Genomic DNA, 22,551 nt, shown 5'->3' with positions numbered 1-22,551 from the left:
CCACTTATTGCAAGTGAGGTGATAGCGGCCCAAAACGGTAGCTCAGATACCAACACACTATTGGGGATGCATACTAGTATGGATATGCTCCCAAACTCACTAACCGAGAGAACTAATTGTTCCTCTCTGAAGATAGTATCTTGGAACGTGGCGGGCCTGTGCAATAAACTGAAATGCCCGGACTGGAGCTCCTTCATCGAGGGCAAAGATATATGCTTGTTCCAAGAAACCTGGGCGAGAGAAGAAGTCACTCGCACAGGTTTTGCAGTATTCTCCATAAATGCAAAATGGGGGGGGAGGGGGCGTCCTTCGGGAGGACTTGCAACCTGGGTGGCCAATGACTTGGGATGCAGGGCCGTTGTTCTTCCACTGAGCAAGGAGGATATTCTTGCTGTATTGTTGGAGTGGCCAAACTCACATAGTCTTCTGCTGGTAAATGTTTATTCCAGACCAGTTAATATCACGCAAGAGTCGCGTACTATCGAGGAGCTTGCGGATGCCCTAAGTGAAATCCCTGAGGGTATTCCTTTTTTAATAGGAGGTGACTTGAATTGCCATTTCGAGCCGCTTTCTGGCCTAGGACGGTCTGGCCCAGGAGGAGGATGCGGCGTGGTCTGTACCCCCATTGGAAGCGCCAGCCCCAAGAGCCTGGATGCCTCTAGCTGTACAAATTACATCCTTAACCCTGAAATATGGTGTCCGGGCCTGTAATGGACGGATAGAATCTGATATCCCTCCAAAATGCACATACAATAGAGTGGGTAGGGAGTCAAGACTTGACTATATTCTAGTTCCATTGGCCTCGTGGTCGCTTATCAGAGACTTCCGGTGATATCAAGGGAAGACAGTGACCACAACGCATTGGAACTGGAATATGACCATCCCGGTCTTGAGGTCAGGGGGGAGCAGGTGGAGGCTCCCGAGGTGGGGTTAGGCCTTACGAATAATAGACGAAGAGTGAAGTGGGAGAAATTAGCTTCTAACCCAGGGAAGATATCCAGGCTATATGCCCGGGTTATCCCCACACTCGAAAAGGTCCACGTACTAATGGAGCAAGTTAGTACCCAGGGTATATGCAAACAGCTGGGGCTGCTGCATGAGGACCTCATTAAATCGGTGTCTGAAATTCTTTTCTCCATACCAAAAAGGGCTAACGGACGTGCTGTTTGTCCCCTTTGGTACAATACTACATGCCGTAAGGCAAAAACCGATCTCCTGGCCTCGATAAAGGAGGGGAAGGGGAGTGTGGAGATCAAGGCCAGGAGAACGGCCTATAAGCGCCTGACCACCCATGCAAAAAGCGAATGGGAGTATGAAAAGTGGGAAAAACTCACTATCTCCCTGGCATGTGGAGATTCACGTAAAGTTTGGCGCAATGTGAATACAGGGACTGAGGAGCTGGCCTCTGCAACAGAGCCCAACATCTCAGCCAAGGCATGGCAAAACCACTTCCAGTCCCTATATAGGGTAGTTGATGGGGCAAGGATAAATCCCACACAGATTGTCAGCGACTCTCCGAAAGGGGTTCCATTCACAGTAATGGAGGTCCGAGTGGCCATTGCAGGGTTGGCATCAGGCAAGGCACCCGGTTTAGATGGCCTGCCGGGCGACCTATTTAAACAAGAACCGGATGTCTGGGCACCCTATTTAACGACACTATTTAATTCTGTTTTGGGGGGTATGGAGGTGCCAGATACTTGGCTGGGCGCAGAGATTGTCCCAATATTTAAAAAGGGATCGCCTCTGCTCCCAGCCAACTACAGACCCATCAGTCTTATCGATGTTCCTCAAAAGATTTTCGGTAGAGTGATACTTAACCGCCTCCAGAATTGGATTGAAGAATGTGGAATCATGAGTCCGTATCAAGCAGGGTTCAGAGGGGGTGTTTCAACCACAGACCAGATTTTCCGTTTGAATCTCTTATATTGGAAGACCGCGCTAATCGAGGGTGGTAGCTTGTACACGGTTTTTGTGGACTTGCGAGCGGCCTTCGATTTAGTACCAAGGGACAAACTATGGACTGTCCTAATGGAGTTAGGGGTTCCTGCTGACATCCTTCTAATCCTGATAAGATTACATCAGGGGAATTTTGCTAAGGTTAGGTGTGGTAGAGGGGGAGTTCTCTCGGATAGCTTCCCAGTTGACGGGGGGTAAGACAGGGTTGTGTGCTTGCACCGACCCTGTTCTGCCTCTTTGTCAATGGGGTCATCAACCATCTTATTGGGTTGAGCAAAATTGACTCCCCCAAGCTAAATGGCAGCAGGGTGCCTGCTATCATGTTTGAAGACGACACCCTGCTGCTCTCTAAAACCCCCATGGGCATACAACGGGTGTTGGATGGGTTTTCGAACTTCTGTGTGAAGCGCGGACTGGAGATCAATGCTTTAAAAACTAAGTATAGGATCCTCAACCCGCCCTCCTCAACACGCCCAAATCCTATGATAGGGTCCTCTAGATTAGAGAGGGTTTTTACGTTCGATTATCTGGGGGTAACAATCAACCAGACTATGACATGGGACTCGCACTGAACCAAGGCAAATTTGAAACTGGTCCAGTTAACGGGTGGTATATGTAGGATGATAAGCGGGTCGATTTACAAGCCATTTGGTCCCCCCCTGCAAATTTACAAAATGCAGGCTAGAGGGGCAGTGACCTATGGGGGTGAAATATGGGGGCACATAGCTGCTCAGAAATTGCAGATTACGGAGAATAACTTTATAAGGCAATTGGCAGCTTTACCGTCCAGTACCCCACTCCTCCCATTGAGATTAGACCTGGGCCTAAGACCCATTACAGAGGAGTTGGGACTTAAACCCCTAACTTTTTGGCGCAAAATCTGGAGCATGCCGGAATTATCCAACTACAGGGCTGAGCTCCTAGAGATCTTGCGCCTACCTAATGCCGTACAAATCCCATGGTTAAGATACATTAAACAAACATTCGAGACATTAGGAAGACCAGATTTGTGGCTTGATCCAGGAAATGCATGTTGCAGGATCTCACGCAAATCCATCTCAAAGGTTTATTATGAGCACAAGTTACGCGTCTCAATTGAGAGTACACGAGAGGGGTCCTTATCTAATTATTTCCTTAAATTCAAAGATTCATATCACTTAGAGCTCGCCTTTGATGATATTAGTCCTCCAAATACAAGGAAGTTATACATGCAATGGAGATATGGCACTCTTCCCCTCAGGGCACACAGTGATCGCTGGACTAAGCCCCAGCCTTCAGTGCAATGCCCAGCATGTGCACACCCGCGAGAGACTGACTTGCACATCATATTTTTCTGTCCAGCCTACCAAAGAGCTAGGAATTATTGGCTTGTCCCACTCCTTAAAAACCTTGGTTTTAGGCATCATCTTCCAGCATATAGAATTTTAAAGACAGATTCATCCGCCCCAATTGTATTTGCAGTCGCAAAATTCTTAACAGCAGTGTGGTTCAGCCATAATCGCTGTATTAAGTTATACATGGTTGAATGAATATTTCTGATGATTTTAACTCAATTGTTCTATGATTAATTTTAATTCAACTAAGTGTGATTTTTTATATTGTGTAATTTACAACTGTGTAACCGCTGCATTCTTTTATGGTCTAAAGTGACCGAAATAAAGATGATGATGATGATAATCTATAATAGATGAACAGCCACGTCCTCTATAGGTAGGCAGTGGACCCTTGTTTGAGTCAACGCCTGCCTTTTCCATTACATTAATTAAATTACGGGAAGAAATATAATTGCAAAGTTCCTCCCCTCTTTAACATAGGCTGACCCTAACCAGGTCAATGGTTGTATTGTGAATACCACTATGCAAGCGTAAGTTAAAGTCACCGCCTAGGCAGATTCCGTCCAATTTACCATACCTCTGCTCGTCTTCTAAGTTATCAATAAATTCAAACAAATGAATAAAGTTCCTATTTGGTAGTGATGTAAAATCATTATTATAAAAATTAATTACACATATCGAAGCCCCCTGTGAAAAAACCGTGGCTTGAAAGTTCTCATTATTTGTCACCAGAGGTTTTATACTACCCCCAGTTGAGATCTTTATCCATGTTGATAACCCCCCACATGGGCGACCTGTTTTGGGGCTGGGTACAATGCTATTATAACATGCAAATCCTTCAAGGAACAATTAATTTGTGCACCATGTCTCCTGGAACATCAGAATGTCATAATTACTGACCAGATCGACCCACTCCATGGAATTCAGTTTGGATCTTAGTCCTGCGATGTTCCAGCTTAACGCATTTAAATTAGGATCTAGGGATCTGGGTTCAGTTACAACCGGACAGACTATTAAGGGTTCCACTAACTCTGGTGCAGTAGTCGATAGTTGACTCGATAGCCAGTCCTGGCTCTCCAGACTAGACAGAACGGTAAACCGATTCTATGTGATGTGTGTCAGGATAGTAAGATTACGTGTGCCCAGAGGAGGTTTGTAGAAAAAGCCCAGAGGTAGTAAGTGTCTGAGGGTTGGAGCAATATTGTGGTGCATTTGTGCTCTTTGTAGCCATTTCACCAGGGAGGGACGTCTAAAATTCACGACTATACAGTCACCTGTAATGTTCTTCTCTGAAGGTCCTACCCATCCTACATGTCGCCCCATTAAAATGTCATTGTCGTTCACCATCCCTAGGCCCTTATACTTCGATAACCAATCGATACTCTTATTCTTGAGTTGTTCCCAGGACTCTGATTGGTCTTTCTTCAAGGGAGGAGCGCCAGCTAAAATTACAACATAAGGGCAGGCTTCAGGTGGTAAGTGGAGAACATCTTCAGATGGATTCTTAACCTGATTTTCAAGAATAGGAGTAACATTCGGAGCAGTTGCCATACTTGTGGGAACGGGGGCCAACGGCACAGGGGTGGCTGATACAAAATTTCGAGACAAACTATTGCTAATAGTCCTATTGCCAAGTGCTGCATTTGACAAGGGCATCAGATTGGGGATAGGTTTGGGAAAAAACTGCTCTTAGAGTTGCCACACTTGCAGTATTAACAATGGGAAGCAAACAGTCACCACTCTCCTTTGATATACCCTGATCAATTGTCTCCATTGATTTTGGGTGCTGTTCCCCCCTGAGTTTATCAACAATAGTGACAGCTTTTTTGTGAATATCCGGTTTCTTAACTAAGGGTTGGCGTAGTGGGCGTAGTGGGGCTACGTGAAGCAGCGCGTAGTGTGCCCAAATCTACGCACACTACGTGCTTCGCGTAGCCCCCACTACGCGCCACCCGCCTCCCGCCTGCCCTCCCGCCTCCCGCCTGCCCTCCTTTTAAATCAAACCTGCATTTTAAAATAAATACCAAGTAAAGAAATTTACCTGGAGCGCCGCGTCTCCAGGGCTCCCTCTTCATTATTTCCGACGTCTTCTAACAAATGCGCATGCGCGGACGCCCGCGCATGCGCATTTCTCAAAAGAAATGCGCATGCGCGGGCGTCCGCGCATGCGCATTTGTTAGAAGACGTCGGAAATAATGAAGAGGGAGCCCTGGAGACGCGGCGCTCCAGGTAAGTTTCTTTACTTGGTATTTATTTTAAAATGCAGGTTTGATTTAAAAGGCGGGAGGCGGGTGGCGGCGGCAGGCAGCTACGCTTCGCCCTGGGTGTGCGTAGCGCTAGCCTGCTTCGCCTACTTCGAAAACTGCGAAGCAGGCTGCGCTACGTACACTACATGGGCGAAGCGTAGTGTCTCGCCCAGGGTTATTCTTAACCAGGTTTTCCAGTCTGTCCAGGCGTTTAAAAAGAGCATTACATTGTTTATCTATCAAATTTTTTAAACGGTCATAAACAGAGTCCACTATAGTGTTGATTAGGGTATCACCCGACCTTTCACATGTGCCATGGGCAGTTATATGCTCAGTTTGAGTGTGGATAGAGTTAACTGCTGCTTCTGATGTGTTCAAGTCTACGGTGCTAACATTTGTTTGCTAAATGGGGCTCGCAGTCACGGCAGTAGTTCCTCGTCTCCACAAACTCAAGGGTGTAGGTTGGGTTTTTAAGCGGGGTGGCTGTTTCCTCTTACTGCTAGTGAGTTTTGACGTGCCTCTCTTCCTTTTTCCCCCCACTGCTTTGGTGACCGGGGCCAAATTTCCAATACTAGCATTAACTTGAGGCCGAAGTTGACAGTCAGGAATTTCGACATCTTCCTTATCAATTTCAAAGCCCGCAGGCAACATTTCTCGATTACTGGATATTGTAATTAATATGTTGGGTGATAATGGGAGAGGGGCAATTGAATTACCCCGCTCTGATCCTCCAGACAAATGCAGTAGAGGTGCCGGGTGGCTCATAGAAAGTCTCCTCTCAGTTAGTTCGATCTCCGATGAGACCATACTAACAGCTTTTTCGAGCATACTTTCAATGGTGGTGGTAGTGGAGGTCTTTGAACCTGATGTAACTGTACGTCTCCCCATAGTGCTCAATATCACTCACCTTAAAAGGTGCCTAGAGGGACGGCCCGCTTAGCGTCGCGGGAGGATGCCGGCAGTTAAAGACCCCCGGTAATGAGGAAAGGCTGCCGATCAGCTTGAGGCCCCAATGGTCTCTGGGCCTTGGAGTCCTCGCTTCTGCCCCCGATGATGGCCGCACAAACTGTTGCGCGGTGCGTCTCCCAGTCAGCAGCAGGAGTACAAGAGCACAGGAAACGAGGAACCATGGGGATGAGGAAATCTCTTTCAATGGAAATTGCGTAGGGGCTGAGCCGCAAAGGGCGCTTTGTTTCTGGACAGTTCCTGGGGCGCGGTCTGTATGTTCTCTGTACTTTTGAAGACGTCCCCCAGTGTTGGTGCCAGGAAATGTACGTAGCTGTAACAAAATAGCCTCTCTGCCCAATTGCCAATTGTATTGTAGGTTACTGCCAATGTACCCCAATGTACCCCAACATGCAAGTGCAACAGTCTCTATAGACGTGCTGTGATCCCAATCTCTTCACAGTCAGCGTATTGCACGGATCACGGATCACTTCTGGTCGGTGGTCGCGTGGTTACCAAACGGCCGGCACTTCAGACATCCAATCACCGCTCCACCCCCCTCGATTGTTCAATTGTGTCTTCCTCACTTTATTCACGAGCTGGGTGCGCCACCGCTACGATACCGAGCCAGTACGATGCACGCCTCGGACAGCCTGTGCGAGCCGGAGTGTCCGGCTCACAAAAGCTCCCGGAGTCAGACTTTGGGGGTCCGCGTCGGACCCCCTGACACCTGCAGCCCTACGACTCGGACTCAGGGGGAGACCTATGGGTCTCCCCAACACAGGCATGTATGGTGTTGGTGGCACCGATGCGTACCCAATGTAGGGGGCGCACTTGTTCGAGACGTACCCGTTCAGTCAATGGGAGCCCATGTATGCGTTGTACGACCGTCTCCCATTGACTTCTATGGGAGTCCGACCGAACCGAGTCCGACAGCATATGTGCGCATCATACTCGCTCAGTCGGACTGTAGGGATCCGGTTCGGTCGGTAAACACTCCGGATCCGACTCGGTCGGAGTTCTTTCTGACCCAGATTGGAATCGCCACCTAAGTGTAACAGTGAGCCATCTGATGAAAGACAAGACCAACAAAGGGGAGAGGAGGAGGGACTAATCTTATGAATAAGAACGGGAGTGCAAACCGCTCTGGTATATAGGAAAAATAGAGATTGAGTGATGTTAGCGGCTCTTTAAGTGGTAAAAATTTTATGCCATAGTTTGTTCCATTTGTGAGTGGAAAGGGATAGTGAGAGGTCTTGTTCCCAGGCTATTTCTATGGAGGATTTTGGTCTATCAGATATAGGTGTAGGCAGAAGCTAATATATAACAGAAGCTTTAGGAGTAGAGTCAGGGAGAATTTCGTACAAAGGTGTCAGGGATATGAATGAAGTGGAGTCATCAGGAAAAGTTTTGGATAACAAAAATGACTGTAGTGCATTTGATATTTGTGAGTATTGGGGTAAGTAGGATAAAGGTAAGTTATAACGTTCTTGCAATGTAGTGATGGTATACTAATTGCGGAACATAAAAAATACCCTTTTCTTTCCAATGTTTGAAGTAGAATGATTTGTAGCGAAACTTAATTAATTTATTGTACCAAATGGAAGAGGCAAGAAATACTTGCTGAAAGTTAGCATCATCTGTTAACAATGAATGTATGAAGTGATGGGAATATTTTAAAATGGGGTATTGAGAAATGAAGTTACAATTGGACACTGAGCAAGTGTCATAATAGGAGAATTGATGTAATAAAGAGCATTCAAAAGTAATACACCCCGGCACCGGTGAATCCTGATAATGCGTATTTAGAGCATAAAATCGTCTAACTAATAAAGCAGTATGATATAATTCAAAATTAGGGAATCGCACATCCCCTTCATTTTTTGGGTTAATTAATTCAGATAAGGCAATACGGGAGGGTTTATTGTTCCATAGACATTTAATACAGAGAGAGTCAAGTTGTTTAAAGTAGTAATTGTGAATTCTAAAGGGCAACATAGAAAGCAAAAAGAGAATGAGAGGAACAGCCAGCATTTTAATAGTTTCCAATCTGCCCCACCAAGATAGAAAGAGAGGGGACCAAGAATTAAGTGAATTTTGAATCTTAAGTTTTAGTTCATTGAAATTGTGTAGGAGAGTGTGGGGGATAGTAGGGGAAAACCATACACCCAGATATTTGATTTTAGATGGCACCATTTGAAGCTGGTGTCGGAAAACATGAATTGATAGCATATGGAGTATAAAGGTAAGACCTCAGTTTTTGAAAAGTTTAATTTATAGCCAGATACTTTAGAGTATAAACCAATTTCCTGTAAGAAAGGGGGCAGAGAGGAAGGAGGTTTAGAGAGATATATCAAGATATCATCTGCATAGGCAGATATTTTAATTTTGTGAGATTTGTGTTGAAAATCTGTTATTAGAGGATTGTGACGGATGCATTCAAAAAAAGGTTCAAGGCACAAAAGAAATAAAAGAGGGGAAAGGGGGCAACATTGTCCAGGACCTCAGTTCAGATTAAAATATGGGGACAAAAGACCATTAACAGAAACAGAGGCTCGTGGTTCTGAGTATAATAATTTAATAAATGAAATACATTTTGGACCAAAACCAAACTAATGAAGAGTTCTGAACATGAACGGCCAGTTTATACGATCAACTGCTTTTTCTGCATCAAGGGATAGTGCACCTAGAGGATCAGGGTACTTTTTTCCCAACGCAAGAATATTAGAAAACATCCTAGCGTCATCAGAATAAGTCTTCCTCAAATAAAGCTGGACTGATAGGGTTTAATAAGCAAGGGTATAACATCATCTAATCTAGAAGCAAGAATTTTCACAAACATTTTATAATCATAAATAATCAATGAGATTGGCAATAATTTTGGCACAGGGTATGATCCTTCTCTGGTTTAGGGATGATTACAATAAGAGCATCTAATAAAGATCCTTCAGGCTTTGATTTTGATATAAAAGAAGTAAAAAGTTCAAGTAAATGAGGAGCAAAAATAGAGGAGAAAGAAGAAATTAGTTCAATGGAAAAACCATCTGGCCCTGGCCCTCCTCAAAGATTTAATGGCATGTAAGATCTCTTGAAGAGATATACCCTTTTCAAGGAGAGTCATAGCATCCGGCACAAAGGGGGGAGAGGGAAGATCATCAAAGAATGACTGGGTGTCACTTTCAGAAGGATGTGTATCATCCATGTATAGTGAGTTATAGTAGGATTGGAAATCATTAACAATATCTGAACAAGAGTGAAGTAAGTCATTAGTAGTAGTGTTGCGAATAGGGCCAATGTTTTTTTTCCGTTTTGAACTTTTTGGGCCAAAGTTTTACCCCCTTTATTTTGACCCCCATGATATTTGGATTTTATTTTAAGTAGAATATTGCAAGCATCAGTTGTAGCTAATTTATTTATGTCTGATTTTGCCTTAATAAGGTCTCGGAGATGTGTGGGGCAATTAGATGTAAAGAAAGAGTGTTCAAGAGATTTAATATATTTAAGGGTCGAGAGATACTGAGAGTTCAATATTTTCTTCTTTTTGGCAATGTGGGCAATGGTGAAAGCTCTAAAGGATGCCTTAAAGGTGTCCCAGTTGTTGTGGACAGAAGTATCGCTAGGCTTATAAAAGCCAAAAAAACTAATTTATGAAAGAAGTAGCCTCAGAAATATAGGATTGATCAGATAGGAGTGAGTTGTTAAATCTCCATCGGACATGTTTGGAGGTGGTAAGGGATAGATCAAATGACAAAGAGACAGGGGCATGATCAGAAATAAAGATGGATCCAATTTCCGAAGATTGAACAGAGGGTAGTAGAGATTTTGAAACCAAGATATAATTAATATGCAACATAGTATGGTGAACATTGGAGAAAAATGTAAATTCATATTTATTGGGATTGAAGGTCCTCCATACATCATAATGTGGACGAGAGGCAATAGCAGACTGAAATACTTTATGCGACTTATCAGGTTTGAATTTGCATTTTGATTTTCTGTCCAAAAAAAGGTCTAGCCAATTGTTAAAGTCTCACACAACATTAAGCATTTATCTCTTTAAAGACAAGGGCACAGAAACAATGATGACACACTGCAGAGATAATAATGGAAATAAAAAGACACCATTTGTCAATAACAGAGTAACACAGAAAAATTATAAAGAACATGAAAAGATAAAGGAAAAAACCCATATGAAGTTGTAAAATGAGAAAGAGGAGGAAGAAAGTAATAGGAGGAAAAGGAGACAAAAGGAGCAAAAAAAGGCAACACGAGAAAAATGAGATCTGTAGAGGAGAAAAGAGACAGATCAAGAACAAAAAGCCAGATCTGAAGCGAAAAGAGAATAAGATGAGAAACGGGCATGTTGGCACCTCGAAACAAGAATGAAAGCGGAGTTAAGAGAAGCAATTATAAAATAGAAGTAATTCGGCCACGTAGCCCATGTTTGAAGAGAAAAACTAGGGAGTAAAAATCAGAAACAACAAACCATGAAACAGAAACAATAATGTAACGGCTTTAAGAAGAATGAGCATTTGTGTCCATAGGTGTTCTAGTGATGGATTGCAGGGACAGTCTTAACTTAGCTGGATCATCTAATGAGTGGGAAACACCCTCATAAGTAATCTTACATAGACAAGGATGTAGAATGCCATAACGAATATTCAGGGATCTCATTTGAGGACGAACTGATAGAAATTCCTTATGCCTAGCATTGGTTGCATTTGAAAAGTCCTGAGATATAAAAATATTGTGACCAGACAAAACAAGACAACGTTTCTCTCTGGCGCACTTCAGGACATGCATCAGATCCCTGAATTCTAAAAAGAGCATTTTGATACCACGTGGTCTTGTAGAATGAAGTTGAGGATGACCAAGACAATGTGCTCTTTGGATGTTTAAAGTTTTAGAGGACTGAAGATTCAGAAGGTCAGGCAAAAATTTCTTTAAAAATGATAGTAAGTCAGGGCCTTCAATATTCTCTGGTAAATCATAAAGACGTAGGTTGTTATCCTGTTACGATTTTCAAGGTCCTCTGTGTGAAGTTTAAGCTTTTGAATTTCTTGTTCCAGCAGAGGAATTTTGGTTGCTACATCCTGAATTTGGCCCACACGTTGTTCCATTTCAGTTATTTTGCCTTCCATATTAATCCATCGATCCTCAATTAACTGAAGTTATATGTTGGTGGCAATCATGAATTGTTTTAAAGCACGTAGTTTGTCCAAAATTGCATCCAGGATAAGATTTGAAGATGAGTGGACTGGAGACGGAGGATCATTTTTAGCCCTTTTAGGTTTAGTGCCAGAGGCAGATGCTTTGGAAAGATTAAGCGAGTCGTTAGATATTTTAATAGAACGGGACTGGCGTTGAGAGATCCTTGTAATGGTAACAAGCCTGCCCATACCATGAATGGTATAATTGTATAAATATCAATAGTAGTACAGGCACCACTAAGAGGTGAGTAGGCGTAGAAGGGAATCCACTGTAAGGAGCACCGCACAGTGCGTATATAAGGAACACCATTCTTCAAAAACCAAAGAGGTGCAAAAAGAGTTGATTCCGTGACAGTTTATGACCAAAATATGCTCCAGGTCACATAAACTGAATGCATCATATGAACACAAATTCCAAGATGTATGTAGTCATAGTAGGTAGCAAATTCCTTTCACCTTAATAAAATTAAGAAAATATTTTAAGGACCAACTGGTACAAATACAGTGAAAGAGTCCAGCAAAACAAGCACCATAGCACAGGTTTGGGGGAAAACCATGGCTTAAGACAAAGGTGCAGAAAAATGGTGAGGAAAACGAAATTGTGAAGGAGGCACACCCAAAAGTTATTCGCCGCATGAAGAACACGGAGTGTAGATTGCACGAAGTGGCACTCAAAATAGCGGCCGCTCGCGAGTGAGGAGATCTGAAGTTGCAGCAAGAAAAGATGGAAAAAGGGCTCTGGAAGTCCCAATTACCTTCAGCAGCATGTGGTAGTCATTAGGCATCAGGGAGGGACCCGCCTTTTGACCACGAAAAGAGCTCTAAATGTGGCCACAAGTAACAAATGCAGCTCTGTGTAAAGCGGAACTCAGAGAGACGCCACCATCTTTGTTTCGGCTTTCAAGCCACGCCCCTTCTGCCCATTTTCAACTGGGACTCCGTCGGGTTCTACACTCACATGACTGCCAGGTGTCAAAGAATGTTAGTGATTTGTATTCCTAGTAAGCTCGACGGTGTGGTATGTTATTTAATGTTATTTAATGCTGTGCTATGTATTGAGCACACATTTCCCAGTCCTAAAATGAAGTAGGTCACAAAGATCTTGACTGAGGATAAACCGAGTTCAGTCAGGTCTGAAGAGATTCCCTGATGCTCTTCTGAGAAGAATTGGACTGAAGGTGACCTTCAGGTGAAAGCGAGAGGAAACTCGAGGCAGAAGCTGTCTGGACAATGCATTTAGCCTGGTATTGCCTATGTATGCAGCAAACCCTGTTAGCAGAGTGATGTCACATGTTTAGTGCTACAAACCCTTAGGTATGATCCAGCTACCCTGCCTGCTTCCATGAGAAGTACCTGCTTGAAGCTCCTTCCACTTGGAGTCTGGACTTGTGTAGGACATCAGAAGCCTTGGCCAGTATCTGTTGATGATGACACCTTGCTCCTACTGCCTCTGATGAACACCACCTGTCTGTCTGTACAGAAACTTGTTGCACCTGTAGAACAGGACGAGTTCTGAGACCCCTGGCCAAGCTCTGGATAGAAAGGGATTAGCATCCGTTTGCCAAAAGAGAGATTGTGGGGGAGGTGTTAATACAAAATCATTTAATAGCTAAAAATACATGTGTCATCCCAAAAACAGAGTGAATGCACAAAATAACACAATCTGTGGATTTTGCTGCTGTAATATGTGGTGATCAATTTAGATTTAGAAAGGAGGTTCTCTGGCATCACAACCATTCTCTTCTACCTTGTTACATGCTCCTGTAAGGGGGGGACTACCTGACCCTTCTAGGCGAAAGTTGACCTCAACATGTGAGATTCAGAAGAATTACTGCTAATAGGATCCCTCAGGATCCACTACAAAGACTGCTCGCCATCTGTCAAGAGCCCCCGAGCAGGTCTCCAGACTCACCAGAACTCCATTTATAGAGACAATTGATTTTGGCTATTTTCCCTTTAAACCGTAGACATAAATCTCACAGATCAGTTCTTGTCCAGTATCCTGCCCCAACAGTGAGCTAATGATGCATTATGGCCACAGCATCACGTGTGACCGTGCATGAAGGTCTCAGGCCTCTTTGGCAGTCCATGTCTCCAGCCGCGTCTTGTGACCCTGTCACTCATCTCGAGTGACAGTCACTCCACCCGTCAGATGCAGGCAAGCGCATGGCTTGCTGCTCAATTAGGCAGCAACGTAAGTCTAGAAATAAGCAAATGGGTAACAGAAAATGCCCAATCTCAGTAAGTGATGGCAAAGCAGTTTTATGATCTTTATTGTCAGTTGAAAACACAGCTAGTTCCTACCACAGCAACGTCATCAATTGACCAGTTGTGTCACTCAATTAGCCTACTCAACACTGGCGCAGCATCTGCGCCGTGGAGAAGCCCCAGATCCAGTGCTTGTCTAAAGTCATTTTCATTTTTAATTGCATAAAACTAGCAACTAAATCCACCAGTAACTTGACAAGAGTGGTGGAGAACATCTGGAGCCTTTGGTGTAATATTCAGTATGCATCCTGGGGGGTGCTGTTCCTCTTGCTCGCCCAGGCAGTCTAAATCTGGGTGCGTCTGCTGTCTGCTGACCCCCCGGGGGGGGCCTGACCCATGTGTTTCAGAAAATGTCTCTTAGTAGCTTCAACTGAGGACTCAGAGCCCCCCAAAAGAAGCTGGAGGGGCCGCATGATGTGGTCTGACTCCCAACCCAAGCCCCTCCGCCCCCACCAGCAACATCTGCACACAGTCCAGACTCTGGAGTCTGATAATCCTCTCCAGACCCAGATGTCCCATGCATTCCTTTACTACACAAGTCATTAAAATCGCTTGCTTTAGGGAAGCACAGGAATGTGGAAAAGTATAATTTACTATTTCAACTCCAGCCTGTGCAACAGTATGGTAAGTGGTGGACTTAAAATCCCAAATCAGTCCAACAACACATTCCACAAAGCAAGTCGTTGTAAAGACTTGTGTGGTAAAGGAGCACATGGCAATGATGCGTTCATTGTATTGCCCCCATTGTAAAAGCACTGTGTGGTTCTGACTGCGTGGTAAGGGCTGTTTCAGGTGCCCATCACTCTGCAAGGACATAGCACCTCCCCTTTACCTAACTTGAGCATCGGCCTCATGCAGTCCTGTCTCTAACCTACACCTTAAGTGACCTTTACCTACCCCTACTCCTGACACTCACCATGATGCTAACTTACTCTAACACTAACCTGAACGAAAGACTCACCAGGGCCCAAACTTTATTCCTAACCATTGTCGTTGACAGAACCTACCCCAGTGTCTGTCTCTAGCCGTACCTGGCCTTGGCCCAAGCAGTGAGTGGTACCACAATTCTGACCCTCAGCCCCAAGACGTATCCCGAGCCCAACCTAAAGATTACCTTGAGCTCAACCATAAGGCTTTGTCCCTACCTTTACCATAGTTCTAAACCCAACCTTTCTCCTAATTCCAGTATGCACCTCAGCCATCCCCCATTTCTGGAGGAAACTTTTTCTATGATTTGTATTTTTCTGATTTAATTTTCAGTTGAACACACTCCTTGTAATGTATTTTAAACTGCCCAAATAAAAAAATTGAATTGTTAACCTGTCTCAACAAATGAAACTTTATTCATTCTTTTAAAAGAACATCAAACTCAAATCTTATATTTAACAAGACTTTATTTTCTATAAAATGAAAGAAAAACAGAAAATGATAGCCTGACAGAACAAATGAAACATAAATAAATTGTTTAAAAAAAACGTCAAAATCAAATCTTATATTTTATGTGACTTTATTTTCTTTATGAAAAAAACAACCAGAAAATGATAACCTGACAGAATAAATGAAGCATGAATAATTATTTTTAAAAAATCATAAAAATCAAATCTTATATATACATTACTTTATTTTCTATACATCAAATAGAGCTATACTTGGCTGTTAGAAGGAAGCAATTATTTCAAAGACATACAGAAAATAGCATGCATCTGACACATAAGTGAGAACAGGTGGACTGCCATGCCGATTCGGGGGGAGGGGGGATATCTGGAGGAGGGGTCCATGCATTACTAGCTCAGTAGCGGCCTGTCCCCTGCCAAAGTGTGTGTAGGGTGGGCTGGAGGACATAGGTGGGTAGGGGGGTTCGGGAACAACAAAAAACTTACTTGAAGAACGCATCAGACGCCGCCCGCCGCACTGCACTCTTCCACTCTTCTTCTGGGCACCGACTCCCAGACTGCACTGCGGCCAGTCCTGATGCTGCATGAAGGCAGCAGCTGGATTGGCTCTGAAGGCTGTCAACTTGCACTCCCAGGCAGACTGGGAGCCTGTGCTTGCTCTCTCCAGCCCCGGCTGAGACCGCCAGCCAAACCCTCATGCGCACTGTAACAGTGGCCATCGCCCCTCCACCAGCAGTGTCATCCCCCTGGACCCACCCCCAAGACTCGTCAGAGTTGTGTGATGGGTCCAAAGGGATTAAAATAAAACGATAATAAAACAGGTTTAAAACCAGTTTTATTATCGCTTTATTTGAGGGTAGTGGCGGAGGGGCGGCGCTCCTCCACCCTAATGGAGGGCCGCCACAGTACTAGCTTAGAGACTTTTGCATGCAGACTTTAGCTGCTGAGGAATGATGCATCATCCGACGGGCTTTGACAGCTTTTACATATATTAGAAGCTTCAGGCCAACGCTGTATTCTGCACAGCACGCTGCGAAGGACAGACCAAGGTCTTCCTGGTCCTGGAGTGTGATGCATTTTCTTGGAAGCCTGGGACAGTCAGAGGTTACCCTGTATTCTGAAAATTATTTATCACTTGTGTCCCAGAGCCACAATTTTGTTACCCTACAAACTGCATATCTAAGGGCCACATGTATCATTCTTTCAAGCTGCGATTACCTAATTGCGATTTTCTCGGATGGTAATTGCTAATCCTAAAGTATGAAACTTGAGTTTCGTTAGCAATTCCTAATGGGTCGCAAATAGACCTACCTCATGCATATTAATGCAATTTGTGACCCATTAGAATTCTACAACATCACAGGGATGATGGCTTGATGAGGTCAGCAGAACGCCATGTCTGTGATTGCTTTTAAATAAAGCAGTTATTTTTTTTAATGCAGCTGGTTTTCCTTAAAGGAAAATGGGATGCATTTAAAAAGAAAAAGTGAAACTTTGCAGTTTCATCTTTTAAGAGTAGGCATTGGTCCGTGGGACCACTGACTGCTCTTAAAAATATTTTTTTAACCATTCTCAAAGGGGATGGTGCCCCCTGGGGACCCCTTTCCATTTGTGAATGGGTTACCACCTCCTTCATGGAGTCGGTAAAATATTAATGCTTTGCAACCGAAATTCGGTTGCAAAATATTCATACATCCCATTCAGATTCGGTATTTGGAAGGGACGCTCTAAACACCCCCCTTCCAAACAGCGAATCGCAAACACAAATTGCAATTCGGTAATGTGTTACCGAATCGCAATTTGTTTAATACATATGTTAAAGCATATGTAAAAGCATTTTTGTTTTCAGAAATGGACAGATCGACCGTTTCCAATCGCAAAAATGCTCAATACATTTAGCCTTAAGAGACTCCCTTTTGACACTTGTAACTCCAAGGGTAGTGAAGGCTTTTAAATCTATATTATAAACAAGAAAACCAATAGGTCCTGGTAACTTCTGACAACTCTAGACACTTTTATAGCCCCTTCGCACTACTAGCTGGAATTTTGCTTAACATTGAGCCTTGTGGGCCATGATAATCTGTGGGAATGTGTGATAGGACAAGAAGTAGGCGGAGCCAGTGTATGATTGACAAGAAAGGGATTGCTTTATTTTTTTCAGTTGATAACTTTATTGCGGTCAAAAGACCATAAAAGTGCAAATACAAAAACAGCACATATAAATAATACATTAAATAGACATAGAACATTAGAAGAAGATTAAGCTAAGAGTTATCAACCACGAAAGAATTTAAGATCAAAATAATTCCATAACACAAATATCAGGTTAAGAATGATTGTCTCCTACGCCACATACCTATAAGATAACGAGATACTGCAAATACAATAGGGGGGTGGGTATCATAGGTTAATGCTCTGCAGGCTTGGGAAAAATTGAGAAATTTAAGGTTCTTCCAGATTGGAGTCAGCCAGCATTTTCTGATCACTGAATAAGCAGGACAAAAGAACAAGACATGAGATATGTTCTCAGTTTTATAGTCGCAGGCAGGGCAAATTTCATTATTAGACCTTGCCCATTTATTGGTAAATGACCTAATAGGCAAAGTGCCATGCCTTAACTGGAGATACAACTTCCTGGCCAACGGGGGTTCAATTACGTCCATAAAATCCTCCATCCTAAAATCCAGTTTCACCAAGAGGAACTCAGTGGTCAACCTACCCAGGGTTGCAGAACTCAAAGGGTTTGAAATTTCTGCCTACGTATCAACTCATGGAGTTCTCGCTTGGGTACCCTAGGACAAAAGGTGTCTGGCATTTCCCACAAGTCCGGGGTGCCCAGCCTAATGCTTTCGGCCCTAATGTACACCAGCCAAGGGATCTTCTTATGTTTGAGAGAGAGCCATACCTAGGCTAGTTCAGTTCTAAAAGGGGCCAGCTCTGGGACTGACCAGAGCCTCTTCCAGTACATAATTGGTCTTGCACTGACAGTTTCCTCAATTGAGTCCATACCAAGGTCCATTCTAAGTGGTATCAAAGGTGTACTAGCTGGCAAACCCACCAAGTTCCTCAGAAAAGCTTGTTCCACCCTAGAAAGAGACAATAATTGTTTGTGCCCCCAAAGCTCAGCCCCATAGATCACTGCAGGTCTGGCTTGGCGACAATAGATTTCCAGCGCCGAGGACACTGGTTTAAAAGTTGACCCCTTTAATACCTTACTGATCCCCCCCACTAGCTGTGAGAGCTTTAATGCCGATTTGATAATCTGGGAATTCCACAAAAAAGTTTCAGTGAGGGTAACACCTAAATAGACAAATGTCTCAACCCTCTCTAGGGGAGTGCCATTTAGCACCGGATTAGGGCGTGTCTGCTTCGGGGGGTTAAATATCATACATTTGTTTTTCCCAAATATATTTCCAGTCCCCGCTGCTCACAGAACTCCACAAAGCCATTAAGTACTTTCTGGATACCCGATGATGTTTTAGACAGCAACAATGTGTCGTCAGCAAACATCAGAGCGGGTACCTTTCCTGTGGCCAATTTGGGGGCGTCGATGTCTGCCACGCCATTCAAATGGTCAACAAGACCATTAATGTACAGACTGAATAGCGTGGGGGCCAATACGCACCCTTGGCGGACCCCTTTTTTAACAGGGAATTGATCTGTAAGATCGTCTTGCCTGCCACACCTAACCTGAGCGTAGTTGTTGGAGTGTAACCTAGTCAGGATAGAAAACAAGTAAGAAGGGAGACCTAGAGCTGCCAGCACTTTCCATAGTTTCGCTCGAGGAACTAAGTCGAAGGCAGCCCGTAGATCCACAAATACAAGGTAGAGGCTCCCACCCTCCACCTTAGCTGCCTTCCAATAAAGTACCTGCAGGTGAAATATTTGGTCTATGGTGGAAATACCAGTTCTAAAGCCTGCCTGGAATGTAGATAAGATGTCGTTCTCCTCTACCCACCCAAGGATCCTATCAAGAATAATCCTCCCCATTAGCTTTTGTGAGGTGTCGATCAAGCTAATAGGTCTATAATTTGAGGGGGTGAGGGGGCAACCCTTTTTGAAAACTGGGACGATCTCAGCGCCTAACCAAGTAGGTGGCACATCTGCGCCCTGCAAGACCCCATTAAACAGCACAACAAGATAAGGAGCCCAGATTTTAGGCTGGGTTCGATAAAGATCCCCTGGCAGTTTATCCAGCCCAGGGGCTTTATTAGGTAAGAGCTTAGCTATGGCTGCCTCCACCTCCTTAAGGGTAAAGGATTCAGCCAAGCCGCCGTGCCTAGAAAATCCAGACTTCCCCACTAAATCATCAGATTCAAGGTTATTTGGGATTGGTTCCAAGTTTACACACCTTGTGGTATCAGTCTCTAGAATTCCATATAAACCACTAAAGTGATTTTTCCACAATTCCGGGGCAATATTCGGGCCAGGCTCAGAATTGGAACCATGCGGCCCAACAGCAACAATTGACCAAAATAATTTGAAATCCCTAGCTGAGAGTGCTGTACCCAGTTCCCCCCACATAAAGGCCTCCCGTTCCCTCTTAGCATTCCCAATTATATTCTTGTACAAGCTACGTTGAACCCTAATGAAGCCCGCATCTTTGGTTTTTAGAGCTAACAGCAACACTTTCTTAGCTTTACGACATTGGGCATTGAACCACGGGTGCTTCTTTGTTCGCAACTGACTAGTCCTCATCACCGGGCACAGGACATCCTTCAGTGCGGCCACCAGCTGATTATGTATATCTAGAGCCCTGCCCCCAGACTCAGATCCCCCCATTTCCGCAATAAACGGAGACGCAATTTCATACAATTTTGCAAGTTTACATGGGGAGTCTTGCAAATTAGGCCATTTAACCCTACGCCTACAATTGGAAATTATTAAAGATGATACAGTTCTAACTTGAGCAGGTGGGGTCTTGTTTAACCCAAAACTCCCTGGTTTGAGGGATAAAATCAGCGCATTGTGGTCGCTGTCATGCCTGTCAACAACCCTGAATTCCAGCAACCTATCCCAATGCCTGGCTTCCATGAAGACATAGTCAATCACAGAAGACTGATTTTGACGGTTAAAGGTATTTCTACCAGGCCTGTCAGGCTCCAGCCTCCCATTGCAAGCGCGCAATGAGGTGGTCAGTACCAACGACTGTAGTTGCAAAACGAGAGGGGTCCAAACCTTAACTAAGGGCATCATAGGATCCGGAATAGACCAAGACGAATCGACCTCATCAGAGTCACCCAAAGACGGGTCAATAAGAGGCTCAAAATGACAGTTGAAATCTCAGCATAGGATTATAACAGTGGAGGAGTCAAACTTCAATAGCAAACCTAGCAAAGTTTTAATAGCCTCAGATTCCAAACCCCGCTTAACTGGCCTTGAATAAACATTAATCAAAGCTATTCTTTGCCTACTTAACGAGGTTAATAAAACAAACTGGACATCAAGAGAGTTGGTGTCAATGAGCGTTGCCTAGACACCCAGGTGAGTACCAACCCAGATAGACAATCCACCTGATGGTCTTCCTTTACCACTTGAAGTCGCTAAGATTTCAAAAATAGCAAAACCAGGAAATGAGGTTTCATTTACCACCCAGGTTTCTTGCATCATGCATATGTCATATGATGAAATAAATGAACCCCAATCTGGTATAGGCAACTTATTCTTCAGTCCTGCCACATTCCAGGAAAGAATTTTAATTTCGGAGCTGTCCGGATGATTCTCAGGAAGTGCCCCGTCTCCCAGACCAGGAGCTTCAGTAGTAACATTTAAGTTCAGGACCCCCTTGGAGCCGACCAAGTCTTGTTCGGGCGAATCACTGTCCCCCAAACAGAAGGTGTACCAATAGGATTCAGATTCGTAGCCTCCTTTTCCACTTTTCCGATACCTAGCATAGATTCGTCAGCAAGTTGAATGTCACCTGGAATCTGGTTAAATGCCAGGGAATTAAGCCTAGTATCATAGTCAGTTGGTACCCCAATATCCATGAAACTAAGCATAAAGTTCCCAAGAGGCCCCGACTGTCAATCGCAGTTGCTTTATTTTTATCTCTCTATTCCTCTTGATTCACTCAGGGGCATATTTACAAGCTGGCGATAAAAAATTATCGCCGCTTTTGCGGCCGTTTCCGGCCGAAAAGCGGCGATAATTTTATCGCCTAATTAGCAAGGCCCCGCTAATGCGTGAAACCTTGCTTTAGCGTGGGGATTCCTAACGCCCAGCTTTGCATCTCTAATGAGATGCAAAGTGGACGTTCCTGACCTGACATGACAGGAAAAATGTCGCTAGGCGACATTTCTCCTATCATCAAGCCGCACGCTATGCAGCATAGCGGCAGGAAAAGTAGCGATAACCCATGTTATCGCTACTTTCCTTACGCCTGCTTCAGGACTGACTTAGCCATGATATCCCATGGAAGGTGGATATCATGGCTCAGTTTGTGAGGCCCTATCAGCAAGCTAACGCCACATTGCGTGAGATTATCGCTGGGTTTCCAGCGATAATCTCACGTTAGGCAGTTAGCGTGAGGATTTTTATCGCTGAGGAAATAGGCGTTGCTAATAGCACGCTATCTCAGCGATAAAAATCCACGTTACCCGGCGATAATTATCCTAGTGCTAAGTGCGCTTAGCAATAATTATCACTGGGTGTTGCTGATATACCCCTCAGTCTCTCAGGTGGCGCCAAGAGTTATCCTCACTCTTCTTCTTTATTTGTCTGTTCCGTCCTTCTTTTTTCCTCGCTGCTATGCCCTCAAAAACATGTGGCAATTAATTCTCTACTCCTTGTTAAGCAAACCCCTTCACCAATCACCACTTGTGCACCAAACCCCACACCAGGTCTGTGGTTTCCAACCAGCTTTAGTTTCCCCAAGTGTTGTAAGTCTTGTTTAGGTGGATGACTAAGGGAAGAAAAGATAGGAGTTCCCCTTCACACCCCAGCAGTCTACCCTCCCCACCGAGTTTCGTTAAGGATATCCCTTACTATCCACAAGATAAACCCAACCCGCTTCACTATTGCGCCTGGGGACAACACTTGCCTTGGGCCGTGACTCCCGACCGGAGTCACAGCGCCCCGTCCGTCATGCATTCCCTCGGGTCCTTCTCAGCATGACCCGTGTGATCATCTCCTGTCCTGGCCTCCACGTCCTCCTCCAAGGTCTTGTGCCATCCTCCGCTGCTCTCACTCTTCTCTCGTC

This window comes from Triturus cristatus, chromosome 11 (genome assembly GCF_964204655.1).
Source record: "Triturus cristatus chromosome 11, aTriCri1.1, whole genome shotgun sequence".
In the NCBI taxonomy this organism is placed as follows: domain Eukaryota; kingdom Metazoa; phylum Chordata; class Amphibia; order Caudata; family Salamandridae; genus Triturus; species Triturus cristatus.
Note: the sequence above shows the minus strand (reverse complement) of the source record.